Source organism: Arvicola amphibius, chromosome 8 (genome assembly GCF_903992535.2).
Source record: "Arvicola amphibius chromosome 8, mArvAmp1.2, whole genome shotgun sequence".
Lineage (NCBI taxonomy): Eukaryota > Metazoa > Chordata > Mammalia > Rodentia > Cricetidae > Arvicola > Arvicola amphibius.
The window spans coordinates 39,749,857-39,771,895 of NC_052054.1; positions in this window are offsets into that span (position 1 = coordinate 39,749,857).

Consider the following 22,039-nt stretch of genomic DNA (forward strand, 5'->3'; position numbering starts at 1 on the left):
AAAAGCTGAATGAGGCCACTTTTCCAAATGACTTAAATAAGGCTGGCCTTATTTTGCATGCTCTCGACGGGAGTAGCTGCAACAGCCAGGAGAACTGGACAGTTGATCCTAGTTAGTAGATGAGCCTCAGAACTGGAGCAAGCACCTTGGCAAATAAAGCACTGTTATGAAAAGCTTATCTGACTCGAAACAACTTAGAAGAGAAAATTTTAAAGGGGCTTACTAAAGTTTGACAGAATGTGAGGAACGAAGATGAGACGCCATAGGCAATCAAATTCAGACACGCGATGTAGAGGTCAACTCCATTCGTTGAATGTGACGTGGCACCCCAGAACTGATGGCAACCGACAACTGAGGATGTTTTATAAACGGAGCGATTTAAGAAAAGGTTGAAAGGAAAGGAACAGGAAAGCTATGATGACAGTACCTAAGATAGTAACCATGATTCACTGACTACTAAAATTCTAGTTGTCTTGCCTTTTTTTTTAACTTTTAAAACAATCTTATTTTACATACCAACCCAGTTCCCTCTGCCTCCCCTTCTCCCACTCCTCCACCTTCTCTCCATCCCACCTCCCATCCAGTCCTCAGGGTGAAACCTCCCATGGGAGTCAACAAAGTCCATCTTTCTTTAGGCAGGCCCAAGGCTCTCCCCCTTGTATCTAGGCTGAGCACTTCATAGGGAGTGGACACTAAAGAGCCAGTTAATACACTAGGGATAAATACTGGCTCCACTGCTAGTGGTCCCCAAAACTACCCAGGTCACAAATCTGTCACCCACACTCAGAGGGCCTAGTTCTCTATTTGCAGGTCCCCCAGCTTTCTCAGGCCAATGGCAAAAGATGGGTTCAGACGTCTACCACTTGCTTCTTGTCCCTCAGAAGGCACCTTCTCAGGGATGGTACATACAGCATTTTATCCCTAGAATGCCAGGCATATTGTTCCTCAAAAAGCAATGGCTCAGTTGAGGTACTTTATTGCCCAAGCATTTTATACTTAAACCATAGTATCCTTCGAAATGATGTCAGAAACAGTGGGAAAGAAAACATTATTTTCTATGTCTGAAAAGCATCTTTTCATACTCTTCGTATTCACCAAGTAACTTCACTGCTCACCAGCTCTGCATGCCTTTGGCATCACCCAAAGAAAACGTAGGAGCATGTCAATGCTTAGAGCACATTAACGAAACTTAAAATATGTTCACCAAAGAAATGAAAAGTCAAACTCATCCTAGGAATTGTGTAGAGCCTCACTGGTAGGGAAAGAGTTGCCTAAAATTTTGTTTATTTCATTATCAAGAAATGTTTCATCCAATATCCAATTTTAACCCTGACTCTTATTGAACAACCATTCTGTTTTTTGTGAATGACATCATCTTTCTTAACTCAGGTGCTGCAACAACATATCACATTTTTCTTTTTGCACATCCATGGTGTTGCAACAAAATTATTATTTATAGAATGGATGATGATAGCTTAGATTTTAATCCTAAATTGTCCACTTACTATGTAACTTCCTAAAACTTTATATGCCTCGTTGCCTACATGGCAATTGAGAAAAATAAGGCATGTTTCAGTAAAATTCTATTATCAACCCCTTGAGAGGGTACAAGTAAAGCTTTTAGAACACTGTGGACACACACTACTATAATCTTTATGTCTTATTCTCTACTTATATAGTTATTGTTCCTCACTTTTACCTCTAGAACTCATATGCCAACCACAAACAGTTGTACTGCAAATATTTGCTAGGTAGATGGATGCCATCTACTAAACACAGTAGTCATATAAAACAGGTATCATTATTCTTTCATTAGAACTGAGAAAGATGCATCTTCAGGAAGAGCTTCAGGTTGTCAGTTGTAGAGCAAAGTGTCTTACCGGGAAGTTTCTAGCTTACGTCCATCTTGGGCTGGAGCTTCACTGCGTCTCCCTCTCTGAGCAGAGGCATGGCAGTCTGTCTAACTTAGGAGAGGCGTAGCATCTGACTGAGCCATCTACCTCACTTCCTTCTTCCTGTTCTGTCTACTCCGCCCACCTAAGGGCTGGCCAATCAAATGGGCCAGGCAGTTTCTTTATTAGCCAATGGGAGTCCTCCATCATTTCCCCTTTTTCTGTTTAAACAAAAAAGAAAGGCTTTAACTTTAACATAGTAAAATTACATATAACAAAACAGTTATCAATTAAGAATTACAGTTACAATATTTATATCTACTTTATCTTTTATCATAACAAAGGAAAACAACTATAACTATCTATCTATTCTTCTTCAGCTCCATCAAAGACTCCAGAAGGACACAATATTACCTAAGTAAATAAGAAATATGCAATTTCCAAACTCTAGAAATGATAGAGACATCTCGCTGCCTGGACAGTCACCCAAAGTTCTTTTGTATTGTGGGAGCATCTATCTTCGGCCTATAGGCACACAGTATCCAGCAGACTTTCCCATGAAGCAGGAAATTTCAAAGACAGTTCAGTCACTATCTGTTGTGTCCTGCAGAATGTCTCGCAGACTCTTTCATGAATCAGGAACCCAGAGAGATCATCTCACCTATAGGCAAGTTCAGCAGTCCTCTCTCTGAGGGTTCTCTGTGTCCAGTTTATGCAATAGTCCAGGCAAGAGCAATTTCTTGCCCAAATGGCTATCAAACTCCATAAGTAGCCTCTTCGATGCCCATCTTCCTCTTGAAGTAGCTGGTACTGCCAGGAGCAGATGTGTCTCATTGTCATGAAAAGCCCTAAGTTATTAGAACATTTAAAATGCCATATTCTATAGTCTTTGAAAGATATGAAGAATGTCTATCTAACTGAAATATATCTCTATATATCTAGAAAATCTAACTAACATGACTATAAGCTTTACTATTATCGATGATTATCCATTAACAACCTATATTTCTTAATTATACATTACATTTTTAAAATGAACTACACAATCACAATACCTTAATCAGTATCAAAAACATATAACAAAATTGACCTTAAATGTCTATCAATAAAGCAAAATCTATACCAATGCAAATTATTCATATCTATATCATATCCCCCCTTTAAATGTAAAAGGACACTTATAAACAATATTTGGGAACATGGGCGCAGTTATTTCTCTCCGAACTGCTTCCTGCTGAATGGGGACGCTGTTAATCAGATCTTTCATGGTGTAACCTGTGTGCCAGGTTCATCTCAGTCATCAGTTGGGTGAAGTAATTTTCTGAAGGTGTTCACAGCAACCTTTCAGGAGGACGTGGTCTATCATACCATATTGGGATAGAAGGAATCCAACGGGTCTCATTTTCTGTAAAAATAAAAGAAGAATCTCTTTTCCAAAGTATCATATCCTTAGATCCAAATTCTGAAGTCAAGGTATTTTCAAGATATCTTTCTTGGATTAGTTCAGCAGCATTTGTAAACAAATATCTTTTAGCAGCTGTTGCTCCTTCCTTAGCATTCAAACAATTCAAAAAGAGCATAATAGCATACAGTATCAAGATTCTCTGTGTATTTTCCATCTTTGTGCGGCTTTATTTTAACCTCTATTTCGTTTATTTTTGCTTTTACTTTTTGAGACAGGTTCTCTGTATATCTTTGTCCTAGAATAACTCTGTAGACCAGGTTGTCCTTGAACTCTCAGAGATCCACTTGCCTTTGCAACCCAAGTGCTGGGATTAAAGGCGTATGCTACCACACCTAGAACTCACAGAGATCTGTCTGTCTCTGCCTCCCAGACATTGGGATTAAAGGTGTGTGCTGCCACACCTTGAAGTCACAGAGGTCAATCTACCTCTGCCTCCCAAGTGTTGGGATTAAAGGTGTGTACCACCACAACAAACTACTTCCTTTTTTTTCTTTTTCTTTTTCTTTTTTTTTTTTACTTTTAAGAACTTTAACCTTTAGCCTGCATATATTTTTAACACGGTGTAAACCACTTAGACATTTTCTTTGACTTTGAATTTTTCTTTTACTGTATATCTCTCTTTCTGACTACATGAGTCTTTACTTTACCAAACAATATCAGTAGGACTAAAGCCGTGACTTTGGCGGCTAGATCCAGCTCATTCCTTAGCTTTCCAGCCTCATGGCAGAGGTACCACAACTCTTTGGCAGTTCAAGGTCCCTGCCAGCAAGCAAGCTGCAACAGTGTTAAACAACACTCAAAAGCTCCATAGTCAGGACCGCCTGCTTGAAAGAGTCAGAGTTTGCCCTGGCAGGACAGCCCAGAAAGCCGGCATTTTAAAACAGCACAACTTTTTTCCTGCTACAGCTGAAAACTGAAAAGCTTTTCATCAACACCGTTTAAGTGTTTTGTAGCAGGACCTCTTAATGAGCTGCAGGGTTTTGCAGCTGAAGCTGAGTCAGGAAGCCTCTCTTAGATGAGAGCGCTTGCTCAGACCCGAGAAATTGCTGTTACCGAAAAAACATGCTTTACTCTAGTATTTCCCAAGCTTTCTCAAGCTTTCTGTGGATTCAGTTATCCACGTGGGCGCCATTCTGTAGTGAGGAGCTGCGGGCCGGCTTCCCGCCGCCCGGCTCCCGGCCACCAGCTAGCTTATGCCCCAAAATAACAACGCACAAATTGTATTCTTTTAAACACTGCTGGGCCCATTAATTCCAGCCTCTTACTCACGTCTTGACTAACCCATATCTAATAATCTGTGTAACACCACGAAGTGGTGCCTTACCGGGAAGTTTCTAGCTTACGTCCATCTTGGGCTGGAGCTTCATTGCGTCTCCCTCTCTGAGCAGAGGCACGGCAGTCTGTCTAACTTAGGAGAGGCGTAGCATCTGACTGAGCCATCTACCTCACTTCCTTCTTCCTGTTCTGTCTACTCCGCCCACCTAAGGGCTGGCCAATCAAATGGGCCAGGCAGTTTCTTTATTAGCCAATGGGAGTCCTCCATCAGCAAAGACTTGAAATCAAGAGAGGGCAATGCACATAAATGCTTTTCCACTATCCCATACAGAAGCCAATGTAGCCGGGCGGTGGTGGCGCACACCTTTAATCCCAGCACTCGGGAGGCAGAGGCAGGCGGATCTCTGTGAGTTCGAGACCAGCCTGGTCTACAAGAGCTAGTTCCAGGACAGGCTCCAAAGCTACAGAAAAACCCTGTCTCAAAAAAAAGAAGCCAATGTAGGACTTTGCTATTCACAAAACTACCACCCGAAAGCTTCGCTGGGGGAAATCTCAACAAAGACAGCCAAGCACAAATTGTTTTTATGTTCTGTTTCATTTCAGAGATTCTTATTGTAATTCAGTAATTAGGTATCTCATCCTCAGAGTTCTATTTCTGGCATTTGTTCTGTTGCCATAATGAGAACATCTCAGAGAGTGCAATGAGCACCACTGTCGCTCATAATGGAATGTGGTCAAAAAATACTGCAGAATGGAAAGGAAGGTCAGGAAAAAAGAGGAGGAATTAAATATAGACAGACTTCGTACCAGGCTACTCACACCAATGATTTTTCTTAGAAAGGGTTGAGCGAGAGAGATGTGATTCGAAAATAATGTTATCCATGCTGGGTCTGTCCTAGGAAGAATGCCCAGCTGTCACACTAATGTCCCACCTGCTCTGTAGGCATGCTTCAGACTCCAGAGAAAAGAACTTGGAAGAGGCTGAAAGGAGCTGAACAGTTGACAAGAAAGCAGATTAGAACATTGAGTAGCAACCTGCCATATGATGTTCACAGAAAATGCCCATTACAAGATGTGGCGTTCATATTGCACACATTAGCCGAAGAGAAAATATGCTCTCCTTGTCTGAGAAAGCTGGCTTAGGTTGACAAACAAAAGTACAGTGCGTTTAAGACTGCCTCAAGCTGGGAGTTTGAGAACTTACTGCTTTTAAAGCACATGGGGAAAAAATGCAGTGGTGTTGAAATATATTTTCAAGCTGTATCAGTGTGTTTGTGATAGCACACTTACAATATGCTGTGCTCAACAAGATTACATGCCTTCATGCTTATGAAGGAAGTTACAGAAGCATAGGAAGTGTAGTCCAGATAACGAGGTTTTACGTATAAACACATTGCTAAATCATATGTTATAATTTATTTTTACACTTAAACCCTACTGCTTCTAATTAAACAATTTATAATGGTTCCAGTACCTGTTGATTGCTGAGAGGTCATTATCATACTATTGATAAACACTTGATTTTAATTGTAATGTGTGTGCATATAGAAACTATGAGTCAAGATGCATAGCTCTTTCCTAATAACTCTATAGTGTCTGATGGAAGTGCACTTAGGTACATAAACGTTACTGCTCTGTCAAAGCAATTAATATGCTAAAGCTGTGCATAGTCTTGCCAGTGCAATTAGGAGCCACAGTCAGATAGAGGGAAACAACAGTGGCAGAGAACAAAACAGGTATCGCACCTGAGAATATGATCCTGGAAATGCAAAATAAACATGACTTTCGGTAAACTCAAGGTATACTAGTTATCTGGGGAAATGTTATGATAAACATTATACTAATGTATTGGAATCAGAATAAAATATCACAATTCTGGGCTGACTTCCCCCAATGGGACATAACACTGCACATTCCCAATCACTACTGTCTGAAGATGGACCTCTAACTGTAGGCGTGTTATACAGTTCCTCCCATAGAAACCTGATCATTCTGATGTTTGAGTTACAGTCCTTGTCACTTCCTGCTCATACATTTCCTGTCTGTGTAGTTATGCACACTTGAGGAATGTAGTCGCATCTATACAGATTTCCTTGCATACCGGTAACCTAGCTCTGCAAATATTTATACTCATACATACAGTATTATAATGCTAAAACCTATGGAATTTGTTTCAATTATGCATTTTTAATTCAAAACTTTAAAAGTGTGAGCGTCTCAAAGGGATGAACATGTAGCCTGTGTAACACAATTTACAAATATGCAGCAGAGGAGAGGAGCTATTTTGTCAATTTGCAATAGGACAAACAAAATACCTAAGTATTGTTACCTCATAAACAATAGAAACTCTGTGCAGTTTTTGAAGTCTGGAATGTAAGATAAAGGCATACAACTTGATCTGCCCTGGAGAAGGCTTTCGTTCTGCCACCCCACATGGTGGGTGAACAATGTCCAAACACAGCAGACAACAGAAGTGAAGGAAAATAAAATTTTCACACCTCATTTACATGGGCATAAATTAAATTCATGGAAACCCACTGTGATGAAGCAATTCCTGATAGCCCAAACTCTTCATGCTACCCCATTACTAAGTTTTAACATATGAAATTTGGGAATACAGCTAAAACAATGTAGACTAAGCAATTAGTAGGCTCAGAAAAGTAAATCTGGCATGCATGGTTATAATATTTGAAAAGGCAGGTAATAAGCTGAAATTTCCAATTATATGACACCCAGAAGAGTTTCTTAGTTTCTTGAATGTCATCCATACCTGTTTTCAAATTTGAGTGTATTTCTGTGATTGATGGGAGTGGAGCTAAGAGGTCAGTAATAACAGGTTGGGATAAAAGAATAGAATGGGGAGGCAATATAAATAATTTTATGACTATGGAAATAATGTTCTTCACATAAAATTGTGATTGAAGGTGTTCACAGCCTGGCAGAGTACAAGGACTAATGGAATGGACTCTAAGTGGTTCTCCTGGTTCACTTTTGTTGTTGTTGTTGTTTGTTTATTGAAAAAAAAAGAGCAGGTAAGTTAGGGCCAGCTAGGAAAACTTCCATTCCATATTAAATCCTAGTTATTACTGCTAATGATTAACAGGAGCTATGCAATAGAGTATGATCAACCAAATCATCAGATTTATTCTATGGAATAAACCCAAGGAATGCCATTCTACAAAACCAGAAATGGTGACAAGAGCTAAATGACAACAACCTGGGAAACAGATAAAAATGCATTTTTCTTCCTAGGCAATTGATACCAGATTTTATAGAAACAGTAGCTAACGCAATAATACTAATCACAGTTATAAGACGAGTATATAGTTGACTATATATTCAACTTGCCTTAACAATGCTCAATCATCGAAGAATACTTTTATCAAAGAGCTAAGGTTAGCAATAGAAACCAGGTCTAACCTTTTGTTTCCTTTGTTCTTTCTTTGCTTTTTCTTTTCTCTCTTTATTTCTTCTCTATTGGGGGGGGGGAGCAGGGGGAAGGATTTCTTTACATAACACTAAAACTTACTATGTAGACCAAGTTGGCCTTGAATTTAAAGAGATCTGTCTGCCTTTGCTTCTCAAGCACTGCGTTTAAAGACATGTGCCACCTTGCCTAAATAGCCTAAGCTTTCTTAACTGAAGAAGTATTATGTGTAATACTTTTGGAAATTTCTCTTCTAATGTGTACTGATTGGCTTGCCTCTGGACTTTCCTAACTTGCGATCTAGTACTAAGTGCTGTAAATTACTGTGAGTAATATAAATAGCTGGTAATGTTTGGACATAGTAGAGCTCAAACTGTGGAAACAGTCATTAAAATAGAACATTATTGACACATGAAAAGAAAAAAGGGAAAGGAAGAAATATTTGAACAATTCTTTGCTTGTTCTCTTTGAGTGAAAGTCTTCCTGCATTTGGTAAACGATACAGTACAAGGAGGTTTCTTTCGTTTACAATACATCTCAAATAATGGAACTTCTTGACAATATCACATGCAACATCTGATCTCTGACAAGAACAGCGAGAAGATTGCAGACTTTTTGGGAAAGTGTTCAAGATACACCACCTTCCTGAAATAGCTAAGAAGGCATATGAAAAAGGCTGTAAAATAGCATTTTAAACAGTATAAAAATGAAGAATTCCAAACACCTACGAGAATAACATGACTATTATGATTAATTTCCTCTTTCTCTAGCTCAGATGCATTCCTGGTTTTCAACTATTCTTCAAGACAAATGTGTTATTCAGTTTTTTTCCAAACTTAAAATGTGTGCCAATTGGTGAGCAATTTTTGCCAGTCAGTGAAATAAGCATGTAATGCAATTTTCTTAACACTGTATTATTTACTATCTCTTAAGGATTAGAACTTTGATCAAATCATATGAATAGCTTGTTTTCGACATGTTATATGTGATGAATGCCTTTCCTGAAATTAGTGTACTTAACATAAAAACAATGTTTTTCCTCACCGATTTTTTTATTATGCTATTTTTTTATTTCTGGATATTTCATTTCTAATGCATGAGTATTGTCATTTCAAATATTTTGCAACAAACACCCTGGAGATAACCTGTTGTACACATTTTCTAATTCTCATATTAAGTTTAAGCTTTTTAAAACATTGGTGCACCGGACTGAGCACCCAAGGTCCAAATGAGGAGCAGAAGGAGGGAGAACATGAGCAAGGAAGTCAGGAATGCCAGGGGTGTGCCCACCCACCGAGATTGATCTAATCAGAGCTCACCAAGGCCAGCTGAACTGAGACTGAAAAAGCAAGGAATAAAACCGGACTCCCTGAATATGGCTGACAATGAAGGCTGCTGAGAAGCCAAGGACAATGGCACTGCATTTGGATCCTAATACACATACTGGCTTTGCGGGGAGAGGGGCTAGTCTGTTTGGATGCTCACCTTCCTAGACCAGGATGGAGGGGAGAGGAACTTGGACTTCCCACAGAGCAGGGAACCCTTACTGCTCTTTGGACAGGAGAGGGAGGAGGAGTGGAGGGGGGAGGGGGAGATAAATGGGAGGTGGGCAGGAGGTGGAAATTTTTAATAAACTAAATAAATAAATAAATAAATAAATAGAAAAAAAACAATGTCTTGAAAAGTTTTGTAATTAAACATTGAAAATAGAATTGTTTTCTTACATGCATATCTGCTGAACTAAAGTTTACTGGATGAATAATTCAGAAAAAATTAATGAAGGTAAAAGATACAAGGTGTGTAGCAAACAACGTCAATTAAGTCAAACGTAATTCCTGCTTCATAAGATTCACTGTCACCTTCTGGTGAATGATGTCTTAGGTGTTTTTTTTTTTATTATTATTGTTCTTTATTTTATTTGTTGGTTTGTAAGAAGCCCAAAGCTGAACTTTTTTTTAAAAAAGAAATTTAAAAAAGCTTTATTGAAGACATAGATGCATCCTTACACATACACACAAAGAGACAGACGTCACATATATGGGGAGGTAATTAACAAACCCAAATCCCTTTTTACCTAGAGAACACAGATTTTAAAAGGTTTTGGTAGCTAACAAGAAAGCCTTCTGCATCATTTTGGACTAGTAAGTTTAGACAGACAAAAGTGGGCTGACTTTCCTACTATCCTCTTGTAGTCAATTGTAGGATATGTACAGGCAGATTAGCCTTACTGGAGCTAGAAAGGATTGAGTGCTGCCCTGTCTGTCTTGAGTGAAGAAGAGGCAGTAAATATGATATCTTACGCATCTTTCTACCTGTTAGGATACTCAGTGCCTAGGCTCCTTCCTTACTTCAAGTACACTGTCTCTGAGGTGTGATCCACTCCCCATAAAGTCTTTTTTTCTCTATTATTATTATTATTATTAAAAATTTTCACCTCCTTCCATTTCCCTCCCTCTCCCCCCATTTCCCCTTCCCCTCTCTCTGCAGCACAAAGAGCAGTCAGGGTTCCCTGGCTGTGGGAAGTCCAAGGTCCTCCCCCCTCCATCCAGGTCTAGGAAGGTGAGCATCCAAACAGACTAGGTTCCCACAAAGCCAGTACATAGAGTAGAATCAAAACCCAGTGCCATTGTCCTTGGCTTCTCAGTAGCCCTCCTATACACAAAGGATACAGAAGCAGAGAGGGAATTCAGAGAAACTTCACTTTTTACGATAGCTACAAATAGCATAAAGTAACTTGGGGTAATTCTAACCAAGGAAGTGAAAAATCTGTTTGACAACAACTTTAAGGCATTGAAGAAAGAAATTGAAGAGGACACCAGGAAAAGGAAAGACCCCCCATGCTCTTGGATGGGTAGGATCAACGTAGTAAAAATGGCAATTCTACCAAAGGCAATCTATAAGTTCAATGCAATCCCCACAAAAATCCCAACAAAATTCTTCACAGACCTTGAGAGAACAATAATCAACTTTATTTGGAAAAACAAAAAACCCAGGATAGCCAAAACAATCTTATACAACAAAGAAACTTCTAGAGGCATTACCATCCCTGACTTCAAACTCTATTACATAGCTACAGTAATCAAAACAGCTTAGTACTGGCATAAAAACAGAGAAGTCGACCAATGAAATTGATTAGAAGACCCGGATATTAACTCACAAACCTATGAAGACCTAATTTTTGACAAAGAAGCTAAAAGTATACAATGGAAGAAAGAAAGCATCTTCAACAAATGATGCTGGCAGAACTGTTTGTCAACCTGTAGAAGAATGAAAATAGATCCATATCTATCACCATGAAAAAGACTCAAGTCCATATGGATTAAAGATCTCAATATCAACCTGAACACACTGAACCTGATAGAAGAGAAAGTGGGAAATAGTCTACAATAAATGGGCACAGGAGACCACTTCCTACGTATAACCCCAGTAGTATAGACAATAAGGACAACATTGAATAAATGGGACCTTTTAAAGCTGAAAAGCTTCTGTAAAGCAAAGGACACTGTCATTAAGACAAAAAGACAACCTACTGATTGGGAGAAGATCTTCACCAACCCCACAACAGACAAAGGTCTGATCTCCAAAATATATAAAAAACTCAAGAAACTAGACTTCAAAATGCTAAGTAACCCAATTAAAAATGGAATACTGATCTGAAGAGAGAATTCTCAACTGAAGAAGTTCAAATGGCCAAAAGACACTTAAGGTCATGCTCAACCTCCTTAGCGATCAGGGAAATGCAAATCAAAACAACCTTGAGATACCATCTTACACCTGTCAGATTGGCTAAAATCAAAAACACCAATGATAGCCTTTGCCGAAGAGGATGTGGAGTAAGGGGTACACTCATCCATTGCTGGTGGGAATGCAAACATGTGCAACCATTTTGGAAATCAGTGTGGCAGTTTCTCAGGAAATTTGGGATCAACATACCCCAGGATCTAGCAACACCACTCCTGGGAATATACCAAAGAGATGCCCTATCATACTACAAAAGCATTTGTTCAACTATGTTCATAGCAGCATTATTTATAATAGCCAGAACCTGAAACCAACCTAGATGCCCCTCAATGGAAGAATGGATAAAGAAAGTGTGGAATATATACGCATTAGAGTACTACAAAGTGGTAAAAAACCAAAGCTGAACTTTTAAACACATATAAAATGGAACACAAACTACCTTTCCTTCTTGCTTTAGTGCTGGAGAAGAATTTATTGTTCTAAATTTCATTTCTCTGATTTGAATGTCTTTTCATTTTTATATAGCTACAATCTAGTTGGAGTAGGAAAACATTGAGAGAGTGTTTCCTTTCCTCTTTCTAGGACTCTAAAGACCATTGCTAACAGCTACATAAAGTTTCAGACAATATGATTTTCCATATGCCTCAAGAAGTGATCAATCAACAGTCTAACAAAACACACAAATAAAGTATACTTGCAAATAGAACTAGGCAGGTGAGGCGAGGAAGGGTGGGGAGGATCAACTTCTGTGACTAAATGCCTAATGGTTTCAATTTAAAGATTTTCCTATTTTGAATGTTTTGTTGCTGCTCACTGAGTCCTTTACCCAGAATAATAGACAGCTAATTCCATTCCTTTCAGGCTCATGTCTTGAAAAGATGTCCTTGTCTACATCAATATTATTCTAGATTCTGTTAAAAAGCTATGGACTTGGCCAATAAGCAGTTAAAATATTAATCTTAGAAGCATCTTTAGACCAAGGTTAAAAATACTCTAAAACAGTGGAAAGATCTCATAGTAAGGTGCTAGCCCCCTTCCTGTTCTGTGAAGAGTCTCAAAACTAAGCCTTATAATATGAAAAGAAGGTGATATACCCACAAACATAAGTAATAAAAGCAAAATATTAAATTGTGAGGATGACAATCATCAAAGAGTATTTTGTGCTCAACCAACCTATCCAAAATGAAGACCAAGATTACAGTTTGTGTGTCTCTTCATACAGAGACTAAAATGGATTAGAAGTAGAGAATAAGAATATTTAAATCTTCAATATATAAGAAGTGATAATAGTACAGCAATCAGGAAGCTGATAATGCTTTCTTATACTGGGCATTCACTCTGTGCCTAGAGGCATGTTAGACACCAAGGACACTAAAACAAGAGGGGAAGAAAATGTTCTATCAGGGACCTCATGTTCTAGATTTCTGAAACAGAATTTCTATGAGTAAATAACAGAATAATGTCATTCAGGATGACATTAGGTGTTAATCGTAGTTAGAGTGAAGGATAAGATTAAAATCTGGTGTTACATTCACTTTTCCTGAGAAAATCTGAACAAATATGTACTCACCCAAATAGGACAAAGACAGACAAAATAAATTATTCCATCTAAGTCTAACCTGGTGAACCAAGGAGTGAGAATGGTGGATCACCTACCAGATGTGGACAGTTAACACCCCTGAAAAACAATCTCTCCCCTCAGCAAAGTTAACTGCTTTTAAAGCCTTTGGAATGGGTGGAGCATTTAATGTGTAGTATGCTATATGTCCGGTATGCTACCCCCTAAGAGACGTTGCCTCCACTGCTTCCTGTGTTCTTCACTTTCCTCTCCTATACCAGAGTGTTAGTGGGCACAATATTGGGTTATAACAACAAATCATGACATTAAAAGCAAAAGATGAAAGTAGCCATGCCAAGCCTAAAGGACAGTGATCCTTAATACCAGGTATAAGCAGTTTTCAGAGATGTCGGGTAGCAGTTTTCCCCAAGGGCAAAACCTCCCATCTTAGATAGAAACTTCTGAAGATATAGGGTAAGAAGAAAAAGTAAAACAACAAGATATTACAGAACTGGTATAGTAGGCGGAGACTGCTCATTAATTTCCTGGCCACGCAGACGCGAATAATCACACAGAAACTATATTAATCACAATGATGCTTGGTGAACAGATCAGGCATGTTCCTACCTAAGCTCTTATATCTCAAACTAACCCATTTCTTTTATTTTGTGTTGCTATGAGGCTGCCGTCTACCAGTAAGGTTGCATCTGGTGTCTGTCTCCTTCAGCAACCACATGGTGTCTCCTTGGCTCTGTCTATTCTCTCTATAAAAATCTCTTCCAGCCTGGCTATATCCTGCTAAGCCATTGACCAAAGCAGCTTTATTCATTACCCAATAAAAACAACACATATACAGAAGGAAATTCCACATCATGGTGTTCACAAGGAGATTAAACAGCAGGATGTTCTAGGAGAGGTAAAACATTATCCATTCTGCAAGGAAGCACTATTAAGGCAGGAAGTAATAGCTTCAAATAGCTCCAGGAAGTCCCTGAAACTGAGCATATTCACTAGAACCCTCCCTCCAAAAGTTTATATATATATGTATGTATGTATATATATACATACATATATATGTGTATGTATGTATATATGTATGTATACATACATACATATATATGTGTATGTATGTATATGTATGTGTATGCATATACATACATATATACATATATACACATACATATATACATATACCATATATATATATATATATATATATATATATATAATGCTTGCTGAGAGTCTCTCTCTCTCAGGTGAACCAAACTGTGAAGACATCTATGAGGTGGACCTAGACTCTTGGAAGAAGTAGATACCAACAGAGTAACAAAGAAGAAAAACAAAGCCAGCTAACTGCCTGAAAGGGGCACATTCTTGCCTGTAGAGCTGCCTGTAGGCCATGCTATAAACTGTAGGTTTCCAGCTTTTGTGAGCTGTTACCCTCACTGGGATTGCCTCTGGCAATGCAACTCTCTTCCTCACTTACATTCCTTTAAGTAACAGTAATGAAACTCATTGGTTTGCCAAGTTGGACTTTGGTTTTTTAATCATGGGATTAAAGCACAAGTTATGAAGAAGAAAGGTGGCTTAGATGCCCAAAGGTAGGAAGAAGCAAATCACAGAGGACCCATATGGAGTCTGTTTTGTGTGTTATTCCAGTGCAACTGATCAAAAAGGAGAAGTGTTACACTTCACTGAATTATATTAGTTACAACCATTTGCACAACTGCTTCCTAAATTCATGAGAATTTTTTTCTCACTATGTACAATCTGCTATATATTTTTTGTGCACAATATGAGGATGACCTAAGTTCCTACCAGTACATATGTTCTCAGCTTATTCTTATTGTCCTGTGCTACTAATACAACCATTATTGACTCTCATGTATATACCAGATTTAAAATGGACTTGTCAAACCTTTTCTACAAGGATTAGACAACAAGTATACACCAGGATTCTCTGGGTAGAGACTAAGCTCCATCACCATAGCATGACAGTACTTAATGACAATATGCAAATGAATAAACATGGATTTGCTTCAATATAGCTTATTAATGAATACTGGAATAACATTTTCTATATTTTGAAAATCACAGCCATTTTCCATTTAGCTCAAATATAAAGAGTAGGCTTACAGGCTATAAAATAGCCTCTGCTGTCCTTTCCTGATATTCTGATAATAGGAGCTGATTGTGTTTCAAACAATGCTTATTGAAAGCCCACACAATGAATACTAGTCCTGGATGTATTTTCACTGAAGAAATAAAAATATATCTACGGAACTCATGTACAGTCAAGCTATTAAATGGCAGACAATTAGTTCTAGAATCCACGTTTTTAGCCTCTTTTCTAAAAGAGCTCACCACACACATCCATTATCACCTCTTTGTTTCATTCTTTACAATATATTTTATTTTCCAATCCTTGTGTAGTTTGGATTTCCCTTTTCCTCATCTCTTCCTCTTGGTTTTGTTTTAATAACTATCCTTCTCACACTCCGCAAAAATTATCTGCCTAGAAACAGATAAAAATTTTTAAAATGAAAAGAGTAATAGCCAGTGTTCTCAACTTCTACAATCACTCAAAAATCCTAAATAGCTCTGCAAAAGTCTTAATGGTAACGATTCCCTCTGCAATCCTTGAATGCAACCTGTTTAGGTCTTGCTAATACACTTTCTCTTTAGAAATACACGAGTTGCCAACTGCACCCTGATCTTTTCACAGTTACTATTATGACAGTTCTATCCTTTACAATTGTGACTCTCCGCAAATTTGCAATTCTCTCACATCCCTTCTTTATATAACAAATAGTATAAATTTATGAAAGAGGTAAGATGCTCTACATTCTTAAAGCTCAGACACTCTGTCATGCTAGTGTGGTGAAATGGAAATTTTCTCACAGTGTGGGGATTTTAGGTTCTATATTTCAAACAACACTCTTTACAAATGAAGTCTTGGAACATGGGCTTTTTCAAAAATTGTGAGCTTTCAGCATATTCTACCACAATCCTTCATGGTTACAAAGCATTTGACAAATGTTTATTTAACAGTGTCTGTCTATTTTGATAGTGCAGATGGATAAGAAAGGGTAAAAACAGGGTATTTAATTCCAGGACCACCTCCACTATTGATGCTTTTTGCCAACAAGAAGGCATCAGTGAAGCACAAACAGATTATAAGTGTAGGAAAAAAATCCTATGAGCAAATCTCTGCCTACATGGTTTTATTAAGTGTCTTTTATTTACAGAAATATATACTTTTAATGCAGAACAGAAAAGGGTGTCATTTTATGGTTGGTGTACCCTGCCATTTTTCACTTAGGTAGTGGTAATTTTTTAAAGCAAGCTGCTGATTTAAGTTGCTCCTTCCCATACTAATTTCTAAAAATGTTAGCATCACATTAAAATCAAAGATGAATTCGGGGCAAAGCACAGTTCAGAGGGATGAAAGAGAACAACCTGTTTGGCTTCTATTAAGCTTACAGATTTATCAACATTGGGCACACTAGGGAACGACAGAGCAGGAGTTTATGAGCTCTATGAAAGGATTGATTTTTACAAGTCTCTGATTTAGCTGGAAGGGATGCCTATATATTTAGTTAGCAAAGGGGTTAATGGATTCAACCTTCTGAGAAATGCACTTCTTTACATGCAGCTAGCGTGATGGATAGTTAACTGAATGCACGTGGGTAAACATAGGTGAAAACAAATTAATTGAAAGGTACAGAGCTTATTGTTTATTTTTTCTTGATAGATGGATCTCATTATTTTCCTTGGGCAGACAAAGCCATAACAGTTCCCAGAGAAAAGGGGAGTGACAGCTCCAGGAAACTGCTCACAGATGGACAGCCAGCAGGCTAAAAATATTACTTCTGTCCACCTCATCAATAAGCTGGCTCCACGAAGAATGGCAATTATTCTTCTCCTGCTTGTGCTGCCATTTGAGAGGTATGAGGATGATTATTGATAACTGGGTATGTAGAACCAAACATACGCAGTAACACAAACACATTGCCTTTCATGTCATTATTTACAGCGGTAACATGCACCTGTCAGCGTCTTGGAGCATTGTATTGATGCCATGCTTTCTTACAATTCTATTAATCCTCCGAATTTTTAATGACACATTTGCTTTTCACCTGCATTTACATAGTCTGTACAATGTACTGCAAAGAAAGAAATCACTGAGTTGGCAACAGGTTTTTCGATTTTGGAGGCATATTAATATACCGGGAAGTAGCCCTTCCTCTTCTTTCACATTTTTGTTCTTGATGATTCTGTTTTTCAAGGCAGGATTTCTCTGTGTGACAGACAGATCTGACTGTCCTGAAACTCTCTTTTTGAACAGACTAAGCTGGCCTTGAACTTACAGAGATTCACCTGCCTCTGCCTAAGTGCTGGAATTACAAGTGTGCGCCTACACTACCCTTCTTCTTCTTCTTCCACTTTTCGATGACCTAAGATTTTTAAGTTTGTTGTAACAATACTACTAAGTTAATTAAATAAAAATAAAATTTTATTTAAACAAAATCTGCCAATGTTTGACTGTAATCATTAACAAAAGATACATAGGTCTTTATTTTAAAATTTGTGGGGAAAATGTAGTAACAATATGGTGCAGAATAAAAAAAGCCCTCTTTCAATTAAAGGCACTACAAAACAAATGACAGCTTCCAGTATCAGCACAAAACTAAAGGGAATTCAATGGCCTCATTATTTTTTATTCTTTGCATTGCTCAGCCAACTCTACTGCAAGGCTCTGTTTTGGCAGAGCGTTGGTCCTGGTACTTATAGAAACGTGGGCAATGAATCTGCTCACCTGGAATGAGGACAGCACAGCAAATGCTGTATGTAAGCACTTATTCTGTCGGTTGGAGAAAGATGAAGAGAGTTGGCCAGGGGAAAAGTGCTATATAAAGAGAATGACGGCTTCAATCAGAATAGTCACACCTTCACAGATCAGCTAGTTTAAGAAGGCTGTGGCTCGCTCCAACCTCATTCCTTTGGCATATCCTATCCTCTGGGTTTTATGTTGTAAAACTGATTATAATACACATTTTTTGTTAATTTCACCAAATGACAGACTGGCAATGTGATGTTTTGAACTTCTTACTAAAGGCAATAATGTGCTCCACATTCTGCTAAAATGTTCTCCTGGGCCTCGAAGTCACAGTGATTAACTGTGATGCAGACTTCAGACTGGTACAATTACCCAATAACCAGGGATTACACCCGGAGCTTCAATGACTCCACTGAGGAGCCCCTGGCTCCCCATTTTCTTAAATGTCTAGTCTCTGAGGACAAAACAGAAGAGTTCATTTAAAGGTGAACAGAATTGCCTGGAGGTTTGTTGTTGTTGTTCTTGTGTGCTTTATTTTAAGGTAATGGATAATTTAAAAAATTAAGGAAGTAGCCACTATGGAATTCTCAAATCACTTGATCATTTAAAAAAATTAATCTTGGTAAATCTATGTTTTTCCAGGCTGTGATAAAGATTTCACTCATTTTACTTAAAAGATTCAAAAGGCACTACAATCTAAAAGAAAATTCTGCTCTCTTGTTATTATAAATTATGCATTCTTATTACATTTCCTTTGTAATGTCATATGAAGACAACTTCATGCCGCAACAGTGCTTATTGTCAGAGGAAAATACCAGTGAAACAATCTTACAAATCAGAATATGAGTTATTTTTCTAAGTTCCCCACGATCAAGAGAAAAGTGATAATTCAGACCACCAGGAAAAAAATTTTATTATATGAGAGATAAATAAGGCAATCCAGATGAAAAGTCTTTTAAATTCATTTCAGTTGGATGTAAGTCAAAATCTTAAATTATTACTATCAGTAGAAACACAAAACCCATTGCAAATTAATAAAACTATCTCTTTCCTGTGGATGATTTTGAATTATCCCACTCTTTCTGTTGTTATTATGTCAGTCCAGTCACTTTTGGACAGGAATAAGAGGGACTGTTATTTCACTATGCAAGCTATGGATGTTGAGTCCTTTAACATAGGTATTCATCCCTTAATGGATGTTGAGTCCTTTAACATAGGTATTCATCCCTTAATGGATGTTGAATCCTTTAACATAGGTATTCATCCCTTAATGGATGTTGAATCCTTTAACATAGGTATTCATTCCTTAATGACAGAGTCCTTCCGATGCTAGGCCAGCCTCTACCAGTGACAGAAGGGCACTATCATAGTGTGAGCCACCTTTCCTTCCCTGCCATTGTAACCCTAAGATTGGGACGAGGGCTTCTATTTCAACATGACCTGAGTACTTACCTGGTCACCAATCCCAGTGAAGGAATGGGCACTTTATTCTCAGAGGGGCCCTCTATAGAAGCACATGGGAGGCTTTATTTTTAGGCTGTTGGAGTCAGGATCGGAGTAGACAGGATGTGGTCTTCAGTTCATTTGTTGTTTGGGTCCCTCACTTTTATGAATGGCTCGTTTATTTTATTATTCATTCTTATTTTTTGAGATAGGGATATAATTACAGAATTTTTCTCCTCTTTTCTTCTACCAAAGCCTCCCATGACCCCTCACTCCTTGCTTTCTTTCAAATCATGGCTTCTTTTATTGATTTTTTTGTTTGTATATGCATGTACTCGTGTGTGTGTATATGCGTGTATTCCTAAATACATAAATACAACCTGTCTAGCATATATAATGTTACTTGTGTGTATGTGTATATATTTACATACACACGTATGCACGCACACATGCACGCGCACGCACACACACACACATATATGTTTTCTGGAATGACCATTTAGTATTCAGTAGTCAATTGGTGTGCTCTTCCATGGAAAATAAATAGTATTTCTTTTGTTCTCAATATTACTAGATTAAATGTAGTTCTTTCCCCAGGGTTAGAGCTTCATGAGTAGTTTGTTTACTAGAATCAGCATCTTTATCTTGGTTAGAAGAGTCAATTTAAATGGCTTAGTTGTAGAAATCAACTCCCATGGCTTTCTTAGAGTAATCAAAACCTTGCTTGGTAAAAACCCCAAGCACTGTAAGATAAAACTAATAGAGCCCACTGTCAGTATCATGACTAGAGGATACCTGGAACATTTTCACAATGTGGTAATCAATTTATAGGCTTTTCTCATTGGAGCAAAACTTGTAGAAATAAATTTAGCTCATTCTTTCCTGATAGCTAGTGTTATCATAGCCTTCGGTACAAATTCTAGCATTTCCAACTCTCTGTTTTCATGGAGCTCTGTCTCATGTAACACTCCTGGCTTCTTATAATGTTGCTGCCAGCTCAATGCCGCATTCAAAAGTCCTTACTCCTGCCTTCATTCTTTCCATAACAAACAGCCTTGGGGAAGAAACAAAAAATAAAACAAAAATAAACAAACAAAAACACACCAAAATTTTTGCATTACAAGATACAGTTTGAAGCTTCTCTCCCTAGTAGTGAATCCAAATGTTTTATGTAAATAGTTCACTTCCTGACTTCAGTTTGGAGCTCCACTGTCAAGACAACATCCATAAAAATCTACAGTGAGCTGTAGAGCATGAACAGTATCCATTTCTCTTCATGTCATTGGTTTATTACCCATAGACCGCTAATAGACCGATATTATTACACTTGGGAGTGTCTGTCAATCTTAAAATGAGTCTCAGAGACTTTGGCAACTGGGTTGATACAAATTTGAGCACTATGAATTGTTCATTGCTGAAATGTCACAATTGCCAGACTAATCCAGATGCAAAATTTCAAATTTAAGGAATATTATAGTTTCTGTCTTTAGCTCCTCATATATTCTTTAATACTCTCATATTTGAATGTATTTCAGACTCTGCCACACAGAAACATCATTAAGTGGGGCGAGGGTGGAATTCAGTGTATCAAATCCCCATTCTGCATCTTTACATACCAACAAGCCAGGAAGACTTATTCAGTGAGCATTGCTTTATTAGAACAACAGTAATTCTCCTAATGAGGATAATACATTTTTATTATTAAGCATTTCAGAAACTTAATGATGAAATAATTTCCCCTGAATCTAGCAGAGTATAGCCAACAGTCAAGGTAGGGATCAGGTTTGTTAGAAAACTGACAAACAATAACCTTACATTTAGCGCAGATTAAGACATATAACCAGGAAAGCATTATTCCTTGTGTGCGACATTTTATTAACCTTGCTTGTTGAGCTACAAGTTTTTTCCTCTATTGCTATCATTGTGTGCCATATTCATGCTGGTCTGTATTTTAGATGTCAATGTATAAGTTTAATTCTTTCCTACCTCATTCACTTAACTTCTCTCACCTTCTCTTATGCCCTTCATCACATTTTTTCATTGTTTCTCCTTTTTCTCTGCCCACTTCCACTTTGATTTCTCTTTTCCCACCTCATTTCAGCTTACCTCTTTTGCTTGTACTTTTCTATGCCGTAAATTCAGACCACAAGGGCAACAGGAACCAGAGAAATTAAACCTTTTACAGCTTCTATTAATAGATCTGTTTTTCTGAATTTCCTCATCCTTGTGCTAAGTGAAAACTATCTTTGCCATTCTTTGAATATCACACATACTTTTCTTTTGCTGTTGCTATGATAACTTAGGGCTCTTCACTATATCCTGCCATCTGTTACAGTTTCTTCTGCAAATATTTTTTATACTATTTATTTTGGAAAACTAACTTTTGAGCAAAATGTTC